This window comes from Melanostigma gelatinosum (genome assembly GCF_949748355.1).
Source record: "Melanostigma gelatinosum genome assembly, chromosome: 24".
Taxonomy (NCBI): Eukaryota; Metazoa; Chordata; class Actinopteri; order Perciformes; family Zoarcidae; genus Melanostigma; species Melanostigma gelatinosum.
In genome coordinates this window covers 8,190,920-8,202,048 of record NC_136657.1, presented here as the reverse complement: position 1 = coordinate 8,202,048, position 11,129 = coordinate 8,190,920, and positions in this window count along the sequence as shown.

The window sequence follows — 11,129 nt, the reverse complement described above, 5'->3', positions numbered from 1 at the left end:
TCCAACCTCGGCACGTCTTCAGAGAAAGAGTCAAAAAAGGAAGTAAAGAAGAAAACAGGACCTCGTCCCGTCAACAACCCGTGTCCTGCACGTTTGGCTTATTTAACAACGGAAAATGTTCAACCTGTGAAACTGGACAACAAGGTGTCTTTCACAAAAACAGAAAGAATGAAAAACAATCATAGAAACAGTCAGATTGCTTGTTGTCATAAAACGGACGCAGTCCGTCTCCTTTTTTCTCTCCAAATGATCCGGCCGACCTTTTGTTTAAGTTATCTGGAAGTCACACGGTGTCCTCGCTCCTGTTCCTCGACCTAAACAAAGACGTGCGAGGAAGCCGGGCAGGCACCTGCAAGCAGAGACATCCAGAACATGAGACATGTTCACGTCTTTCCTCTACAGGCAGGACCCACAAAGAGCCCCAAGGCAAACAGACAGACATCAAACGTCCACAAATATACTTTATGCTTTCAGGGTGTCACGCTGAGAAAGCCTAAAACATGTATATTCCGAAAGCGAATATACTTTGGCAGAAGAGTGTGCGTTGGTGTCGGACCCGGCAGGTCGTCAACAACTATTTTCAGATGATCTCGTTCTCTCGGGAGGCGTTGCTTCAGTGTTGGTGGACTCCGGTTTGTTTGCGTCACATCAAAGTACTGAACTCTAGAGTAGGGCTGCACCCTCCTGGACAAAACACACTTTGGGATATTTGATTTTTCTGGGATATATATTATGAAAAAATGCGTCGCAAAAATACATTTTCACCAGAAGTACGAGTACAAAGTACCTGCTTTTGGTTAAAAACAAACCGGTGACGATGCTGAACCGTTAGCGGTACTCTAGAGCTACACGAGTAATAACCAGTGGTCAGTGGTACTCACCGTATTGGTATGTGGACCTGGGTGGTGAGGGAGGTGGACCGCTGGGGGCTTGGGGGCCCAAACCTTTCCCGCCGCTCCGGAGAAGGGACCTCTGCACGCCCAACGCCACCGCCTGTGCAAATCTGGATGGGGCCGCACTCATCTTGTCCAGAGGTTTCGGTGCCGCTGCGGCTGAAGGGCGCTGACGGTCTGCGCTGAATGCACGAGTCTGCCCGTTGGAGGTAGGACTTGGTGGCTGAGAAGATGGCAGAGAGGCAGCCGTCGTATCTTCTCTCTCTTCATCATCAAAGATAGGTGGAGGAGGGAAGCAGTCCTCTCCTTGTACCGCTTCCTCCTCAGCTTCCGTCTCCTCAGCGGATGGACCACAACGGTCCATGTCTGTACTTGCAGACTGTCCGCTGGGACTTTGGCACTCACTGGTAAGTTCTCCGTCACTGCAGTCGGCTGGTGTCACCTCAGATGGGACTTCAGGTTCACCCTCTTCCGTCTGCTTTTCAACGGTGACCTCAGGCACAGGCGAGCCTGGACTCCCCTGGTTGTGTAAGTCATGCAGTGGTGGAGGAGAAGACGGAGTCACCTGAGAAGGTGTTTGAGTCTCCGATTCGTCAGGAGAACGTGGATCCTCCTCAGCCTCGGGTGGATTTCTCTCGGCCTCAAGAGAAGCTTCACTCTCAGGGTCGTCTTCTTCCGATATCTGGTCCGGAGTGGGTTCTGGATCGCGGGACGTCTGTGTCTTCAAGGGATCCACTTTGAACGTGGTCATTACCTTCCTCTGCACGGGATCCTCCCACTCGTGCTCGGTGGGGAGGTTGGACGTCCGGACGGGTTCAAGTTCGGCACAGAAGAGCCCGTTATCTGAACACCTCTGGGTCACAAAGGAGGAGCCGTTGGAGAACTTTGGGAAGGAGGCAGAGTTCCTCAAACGCTTGACCAGGGTTCCTTTGGAAACAGAGGACGTCAGGACTTTGGCGAGAGCAGAGCGGGCGTCCGACAGGTCCATCCCTCGAAACGAAGGCAGGGTCACTTCACGGTGATGAGCGAATGACGGACGCGAGGAGGACCAAGGATGTGATGGATGGGGCGACGATGAAGATGAGGGTAGTGATAGGTTTACGGAGTCTAGAGTCCCGGGAGAAACAGGAGAGGCTTAATTATTCACATTAAGGGGCATAATTAAAGGAAAGTAAACTTTAAGGAATGTCCCTTTAAAGAAAAGACTATTTCAAATGGAAGTTCTGCACAGTAAACAGGAATATGTATCATTTAAATATGAAACAGATGAAGTAACACACGGAATAGAGAGCTGAAAAGGACTAGTGACTTTTTTTAAATTAGTTGTTCCCATTTTTATTGTAAAAATAGAAATACCAACTAGATAATGAATAAAACAGGCAGATGAAATTGTAAAACGTTACATTGTTCCGTAAAATGTCTAAATGAGTCAGAAGAATAAAGAATCATAAATATATGTAAAACATAAATAGGTAGAAGGGAGTTAGCAGAGACAGAAATTTACATGAGACATAAAAACATGATTTGGGGAGAGAACATGTCTCATAATAATAGTAGTATATAAAAATATATAATAGTATTAATAAAAATAATAATAGCTTCTAGATGTACCACAAGAGTGGATTCATTTAACAAATATTAATATTGTTCTAAAGGCACAGCAATTACAAAATGTAACCCATTGAAAGGAAATCGCACAAAGAAAAGAACTAAAACTTAAGACAAAAGATGAAAGTCACAGAATTTCCACAAATAAAAGAAAAGCAGAAAAAGCAGACAAAATAAAAAACAGGACAAATAAATAGCATTGAAGTGCAGCGGGGAACAGCGACAGACATCCGTAAAAAGCCACGAAGATGGAAAGGAGGAAGAAGAGGCCGATGCAGGAGGAGGACGGAGAGGAGGAATAGGGATGGTGGAAGGAAAGGAGACAGCAGCCGCCCTCAATCACCCCGTTCAGGTAACAGAGTCTGTGAGCAGGGAGGAGAGGAAGCTTTAGGGAACAGACCGAAGCCGGCGTGTTCCACCAACGAGGCTCTCCGGGTCACTTTAATTGCCCTGAACGGAGGTTAAATTGTTCCGACTGATAAAAGCGGGCGTTTTCGTGGCGGATTTAACTGCTAAATCGTCCTGTTCGATGGTATTCGCTTTGACATTTTAATCTTGATTTAACTTGACCCCGCGAGGCACCGGCTGAAGCCGTGCGGATTTGGCAGATACAAGAATTCACCCCACTCTAAAGCCATTTGATTTCCACTGGAATGCTGGAAAAGGTCAATTGGGATTACGCCAGCAGCATATTTCAAACCGTCTGCTGTTTCAATGATGCTGCCTTTGCGGTCACCGCTACACAGCAAAATAAACAGCGAGCTCACGAGTGGGATCAAAGCACAGACTATTATGTGATGGCACTGACCTTACGTTTATATTATATTTATGGAAGTGAGAAATAAATCTGGTGATCCATGTATAAATCTGATCCTCTTAATTGTTTCTCTCCTATTTGTGACTTAAGAACAGGTGAAAAAATGTGTTTCGTGAGAATCAAGTGTTTGTAGTTGTAATACTAATTTCGGCCACAAGAGGCCACTGCCCCCAGTTCTAAAATCACTAAAATCATTCATTTTTTCTTCCAGGTGATTTTTTATTTCTCCATGCGCTCTAAACACAAGGGCCATGTATTGTGTGTAAACAAGTTATGTAAATTATGACTCACCTGAAAGAAAACGTGAAAAAATGATCCAGATGTTTTAGAGTGAATTTTTTACCTTTAACCTCCATGTCTGCCTTCAGCTTCTGGTGGGTGTTTGCAGTGGGAGGGGGCGGGGCCCTCCTCTTGGTACTCCTTAAGGTGGATTCTGCAGACCTCTACGGAGAGACAGTGACATTAAATTACATCCTATTTACGTCAGTGTTTCTTCACTGGTTGGAACTACGCGAACGAGAAAAAGACCAAGAAGGAGCAGAAGAAGAAGACTTTCCTGCCCACCACCGGACCCACCTGCGATCCTCCGACATGACAGGTGCCGAGGTTGTTTGGGACGCTCTGGGAGGCGCCCATGGGCGGCTGAGGGGCTCGTCTCTTCTTGGGCATGTCTGCCGGCAGGGTGTTAGAAGAGGAAGCCCCGACTCCCGCCTGTGCGTCGCGGCCAGGAGAAGCTGGGACGCTCCCTGCTCCGCTCTACGAAGGGAGGGAGATGCAAATGTTTGGTCACAAACGCTGACAAGACGAGATTCACTTGTCTCCCACAAGCCGACGACGCACTGTACCGTTTCGCCATTTTTCTTCCTTCTCCTGAATAAGCTGAGGAATCCTGTGTCGTCCTTCTGTTTCTTCTCCTTCTTTGGCAGGTCTATATAACAAAGACAAAGATCAGTGACGGGTGTGTTAGCAGAGAGAGGGTGGGTAACACTGTTTCAGAAAGAAAGAAAAAGAAAATCAGGTGAGATTGTAGGCAGGAAACGGAGGCTGTTTCGCATGAGGCCCACTTTTGATGTGATGTCAATAAATGTTCGAGGACCACCTTCCTAAATATAGTAAATATAAATATATAACTCCACTTTCTAGTACCAGCCCACCGTACCTGCTTCAGGTGTCCTGGGGTCAGCCGTGTCTTTGGCAAACACCTCCCTCAGTCCGAGGTCATTCAGGCTCTGGGTCAGGTCCAGCGGCTCTCCGGACTGAGAGTCCCTCAGTAAGATGGTTGTTGCTTCTTGAAACTCGCACTTGTCGCACACCACTGGCAGCAGCGTCTCAAGGGGCACTCTGGGATTCACTCGCACCACGGCCTTATGGAACTTGTTGTAGTTGATCAACAGACGTACAGACGCCTGCAGAGAGAGGTTCGGTTTTCAACTCTGGAAATGAAAGTCGACTTAAAACACGCCAAGATAAATGTCGATCCGCTGTCTTGGTGCTCTCTACCTCGGGCATGTACGGCCTCCTGATCTTTTCCTCCATCCCTTTGGGCTTCAGCACAATGGTGTCGGCTTCTAGCGAGCCGATGGGAGAGTTGGGTTTGTAGCCGATGTTGTTCTTGTTGGGCGAGAGAACCTCGACGGTGTAGTCGGACGGATTCAGGTGGTAGCTTGCGCAGAGGGTCACCAGTAAGTCCATCACCGGTTTGCTATCAAGAGGAGGAAATGAAAAGAAAACAAGCAGCAATCAATACCTTTTACATTTAATGTGTGGAATTCACATAAAGACAAAGCGTGTTAATGTGGCCCACCTTCCATGCACTGTGGTGTTCTTCTCCAGCCCCCCTGGCAGAACCACAGACAGGGAGTGGTCCCTCTCCAACGGGTTCTCCTGTTCATCCATCTCGAATAAAGACCTCCCCCAGATCTGATGCTGTGGTCCGTGTCAGGTCGACCTCCTGAAAGGTGAGAGAAACATCATACGACTCCTGGAGAGGGGCAGCAGCACCATTACAGTCTGTGGCCCGACTGTTGGTGTCCGTGTGAAATGTCTTACAGCGGCTCTAGAAAGACCTGAAGGCCCGACACACATGTTTAAATTAAAATATAGATTAATCACAGAAGGAACGCAACCATTACTCTCATGAACCTGTTAATCATTTTATTTGATCATTTTATAGATTCATTCCTTGGTTAAGGAAACATCAGAAAGTAGTGCAAAAAATGTTTTAGTTTATTATAAAAGAAGAAAATCTTCTTTGTTTTAAAGCTTTAAAGACAATGCAATGACAACACTTGTGTCAAATATCAACTTCACTAAAAAGCCTCTTACTCAAACGTGACACGTGACGGTCCAAATCCGCCACTAGTTCCACCTGAAAACGTATTTTAAGTGTCGCTGAAACCCGAATCACAGCCGCGACTGTAAACGTTTGCAACTTCGTTTTTTCCTAAAATGTTACGGAGTAACTTCCTCCGCCTCGCGACTCTCTCTCTGTCTTCACCTTTGACCCCTGTGTGGTTCTTCATCAACAGATTGATTAAAGCCGACGCCCTCGGTGTTATTTTAAACTACAGCTGTTCACCGGAGCGTGCCAACGAACACAGCTGTGCGCGTGTCTGCTCATCAAGGCGCGCGTGAACACTGGTTCCCTCCAGCGCGCGGGCGCTCGCACGAGAGGCGGCTGAGTTCCAGCTGCACAAAACTCCACGTAACGTTACATATTACAACGTAGCCGCGTGTTAAGCAGTGTGATCACAATATTTACATTTGTGATATGTGCGACATGTGTCAGGCGTATAGTAAATGCACAGAAGTGGAATAATTCATTGAGAAATGTATTAAGTTAATTGTTTATGTATTTATACTGAAGCATAACCTGTTTTATTTAAATGTATGCACCACATTACGACTAGTATACTAAGCTAAATAAATACATTATTTCTTCCAAAAGTACACGACACAAATACTCGGATCATTGGTTCCAATGGTAGAAGAGACACTAGTGCTATTTTCCTGATGAACTGAGCCTGTTCTCTCGTTTACATACATTAGAATCATTGTATAATAAATCCATAAAAGTCCTCTTCATTGACAAACTATCTTAACACAAACAGGACTCGACCATGCAGCCCCCGTCTGTCCTCCGCCATGTCAGAAGTAATGCTGAGTTCTAAATAAGATGACACTGTTTCTCCAGTAAGAGGGATGAGTGCTTCTTTAAAAGCCTCCATGCTCTGTTCAGAAACACTTCACTGATTACATGTGCACTTACCTGTGTCCACAGAGTCTTCCCATTCTCTATTCGCTGTCTCTTCTGTGTTGTTAAGTGGTTAGAGGAGGCAGGGTTGAGGAACAGAGCGGTTCTGGACCCCCCCACATGTGATCCCTGAGCTACCACACCTACAGGCCCTGCCCATGTCATGTGACATCACTTTGCATGTCTGTGTGTGTGGACTTAAGGTCTTCTGGGAAATGTAGTAAATCACTTATTGAGCGGAAGTATTTGAGGGAGTGATGTGGACCCAAAAATAACTCCTTGAGTGCATTAAACCAGTGGTTCCCAACCTGGGGTTCGGGGCCCTCACAAGTGGTCACAATGTAAACGTAATGAGCTGATTTAACATTTACAGGCCCCCGAATGTATTCAAATGAAACTGCCTGAGACTCCGGACTCCGGACTCATCTGCATACAGTACGTGAGCAGCGGCAGGCAGTGAAGTGGGAGTCTTTAATGAAAAGAAGCACAGAGAACACATGTTCACACCCACTGGAGCGTAATCTCATTGTGAAGTCTATCAGTGGAGATTCTACTGGCTGCAGTAAACAGATCACTGTGTGACTGTCGAGGCTGATCGACTTCTTTTGATGAACAGAGAGCCCCGTTAGTCACACCGTCCAGTCTTATCATGTTGTGAAATTGGAAAGGAGGAGGCCCGGACAACCGCTCGGGGGCCAGAGATGGATTTAGCCGAGGCCTACAGCATGATGTTCCACCCCGGACCAGCTGCGTGTGACGGCGTGACACCGGGCGAGCTGTATGTTTCCTGTCAAAGGAAATCAAAAATGGCAACAATGTGAATTCATTTCCCCGTGTTGCCCTCTGCTCAGCATCAAAACTCTATTCTTGACCAGATCCGTGAGAACTCAGGAAGTTTTTAAGCCGGCAGTGTACAGAATGTGTACCGCTCCTATCTATGTTCGCTCTGGACACAAACTCTATCTGCAGAATGTCGTTTTGCTGTTTTCCAGCTTTACCGTGACACGCGGGGCAAAATTAGGGCGTCAAATGCCGAACGGAAGCCTCATTCTGACGTCCCACTGTTTGAACGAGTCCTCCACATTCGTCACGTTGCCTCTAATGGAACACACGGCAAAGTCACACAGAGCTGCCAAGAATTTCTGAACTTTGGAAATATTGTTCACACTGGTGGAATATAACCAGGAAACGCTATATAATATATATATATATATAAATATGGCAGCTCTCCATGTGTTTCTTAGCCGTGTTTCATTCACAGACGCATCAAACCGGGGAAAAAGCACCGGAGGCCTCTCACAAAGCTCAATATTGACACGGAAAAAGGTGACTCAGATCACTTTGATCAGCTTTTCTCTCCTCCCGTCTGCGTTTGTGCAGCTCTGATGGACAGACGGCTGTTTTGACAGGTTTTAACGAGGAAATCCACCTGAAACTGTAAAAATTGGGGAGAGTAAAACTGGAATTTGGCGGCATATCCTCCGAGTCCCTGTGGAAATGACCCCACTGGCTGTAGGAAAATACAAGACATAAGATAAGATAACCAATGAACTCACTGTGGATGAGCAACACAGGAAGTGTAACGTGTGTTTACAGGAGCTGTGGGTAATGTTCACATGGTGAAGTGAAACTGTGAGAGTGTCATGCTACGCTGAGCTGGCGGGTGTGTCCACCTCTGCTGACCGCCACCCTGTGACGAATGGAGTTCACCCTCTTTTTAAACCCACCTAATTTGAATCATACATAATGCAATAAATTCATAAAACATATAAATAGTTGTCTATATTGCTGGCTGTGTTCCCCATCATGGAGGTCACGCTTTGTCCACCTTTGTGGTTCCTATAAACTACTGTGATTACAATGGTTTCACAACTTTATTCTCCTATGTGGACGTTAGGTTGCCATGTGTGGGTGTAATTCTGCCGACCGGCCAGCAGGTGGCGGGCGTTTACAAGGAGAATGCAGAAGAACTGTCCACTGATGTCTGAACCCTCCCAGTGACGCGCACATGCCAGCTTCGTGTGAGCCAAAATCAGTTTGGTCTTTAAAGTTGACTTTTTATTGTGTTGCCAGTACAACACATGATATAAATTAAATAATACGTTTTGTTTCTACGTAGGCTAAAAAAAACACAAACACAAAAAGTAGTGAAACAACTGCATCTATTTAACCGTAGGCCACTAAATAACAATAGTAATGTTATGGTCAATAAGTTGGATAATAAACTTAAAGAAGTGATGATTTTATGACATCAGCTGCCAAAATATAACAAGTATGAACTATGAATTAATGCAATTCATTATGAAGTATTCAACTGTCCAAAAATAATAATAACACGAAGGGTTTCATGTAATTGATGATTGTCACGTAAGAAGTACCAACAGGTCGCTGTTTCCGTCCCTCGCGCGCGTGCCTTTGATATTTTCGGGACCATCTTGTGACAGCCACAGCTTTAAGGATATTCACTCCCAGCCTGCGACGCCTAACCAACCGGAAGCGCGGATTGATTTCTCCATGGCACGCGAGGACGGCGAAAAAAAAAGAGAAGAAAATCAAAGGCGCGCTTATTAAGTGATACATCAAGGATTTCACAAACAGGGGGACGAGGGTTTGAAATCTGAAAGTGGCAGAGAGGATTATTCTTTCGGATATGGGCTCTACCTTCAGGGTCCCCACCTGCTGGGCACCGTAATGGTGGTGAGTATCCAGATCTTTGGGGAAGGGTCTGTAAGACCCGATGATGTAATATGTCATCTTCATTGACACACACCAACAGTTGGGTGGCGATATGTAGGTTAATAGTTCATATATTGTTGTGGTTTTAATGCGAATTGAGTGCAAAGCGAACGACGTTTAATTAGGGGGTTAAATCGTACGTCTTGTCGAGGTGATCTTTGATGTTTCTCCGCTAATTGCGCGCGTGACAGACTCACACAGCAGCTGTGTGTCAGGTATATTTAAGAGGTTTTTCCTCTATTAAACATCCAAATCACCCCCCAAAAAATGTAGTATTTACTTTACAGAGGCGACAATCTCGCTGGTGGTGTTTTTAATTGGCTAATTATGGACTGCAAATGTCCCTTCATTTTCCAAACGAAAGAAAATGGAACGACAAATAACCTCCACGACGTGACAAACAAAATGGGCTTCAAATGTACGTGCTGGATGAAGGGAACAGCTCCAGGCCCATGTCTCCTATATTCATAACACGCGAAGCACAAAGGGACATCATTCACAAAGGTTTTACATATTCAACCACCGAGCCAGGTGTAGAATATTTCTATTTTTAGAAAAACCAGTTGCTCTCGATAGAGTACAAGCAATGGAGCATCTGGCGAGGACACGCCCAGACTCATTCAGACCCATTCAAGGGTTCACGGTGGGACTTGTTGAAGCCCGATGCATTTCTAGTTATTATTATGTTATTATATATTATTATAACATGGTTGACCCTAGAGGCGCTCACGTTGCTTCAGTAGGCCTGTCTGATTGTGTTAAAGTATATGAAATATGGGAAAGTAGTTCAAAGTGCTCTTGGTGTTTGATAGGTGCAATTTCAACCACAGTCAAGGACCCAAAATGTGGCCCCCGGACCTCAGTTTGGGCAGCGGGGGTTGATGGGTAGCATCGACAGCCTCAACCTCGGTCGCTCGCGCTCACCGGTGTCTGTGGAGTTTGTTTGTTCCGCTCCTGGGTGTCGTGGTGCTGCCGGTGCGGTGTGTGTGTGTGTGTGTGTCTGTCTGTGTGTGTGTGTGTGTGTGTGTGTGTGTGGGGGGGGGGGGGGGGGGGAAGAGGAAGACATGACGGCCGCTTCTTAACTCACTTTTGTGGTAAAAAAAAAACAAGTGTCGTTCTTTTCCGGAGCCACCAGCAACATGGCGACGGTCTCCTCGGCTCGTTCTGAAACCAAGATAATTGAGGTAACGTCCGACACCTGTCGACTCTTTATCCCCGATTTATTCATTTTGAATGAGTATTATAAGCTCCTTGGCTACACACTGTCACGTCGGCCTCTAAATGTAGCCGTTCATTGTTCAGAACACAGCAGCGTTACAAATGTTTGCTACATTTTAGCTCAATGCACCGGCGATGAAAGAAAAGGAAGAAACGAAAATGCATATTAAATACATATCGTGGTTAAACACATTCAGAATGTCTCATGGGAATATCGGGTAGGTTTCCATTCGTCTGCCCCCCCCCCCCCCCCCCCTCTTCATCTTCTTCTCAGCACCATGGAGAGCAGCGCCCTTTTGACACCATGTCAGCAACAATAGTAGCAGTTCGGTTGAAATGTGGCCAACTCCGGTAGATTTAGAGAGCGGAGAGCGACCGTCTATGTAGCCGGAGAGCACTCCGGAGAGACCGTGTTTGTTGTTGTTGCCCTTTGACCACGCTCACCGAGCTCAGAGACACGTGTGTGGATGTTGGGCCTACGGGCTCCATCAGGACTCGCAACCCCCCTCCACCACCACCACCACCACCGCCACCCAGCCGCAGACAAGCTGTCAGGCCACCCATCATAACACTGGGTCCCGGGGCAGTCGTTGAGACACAAGCA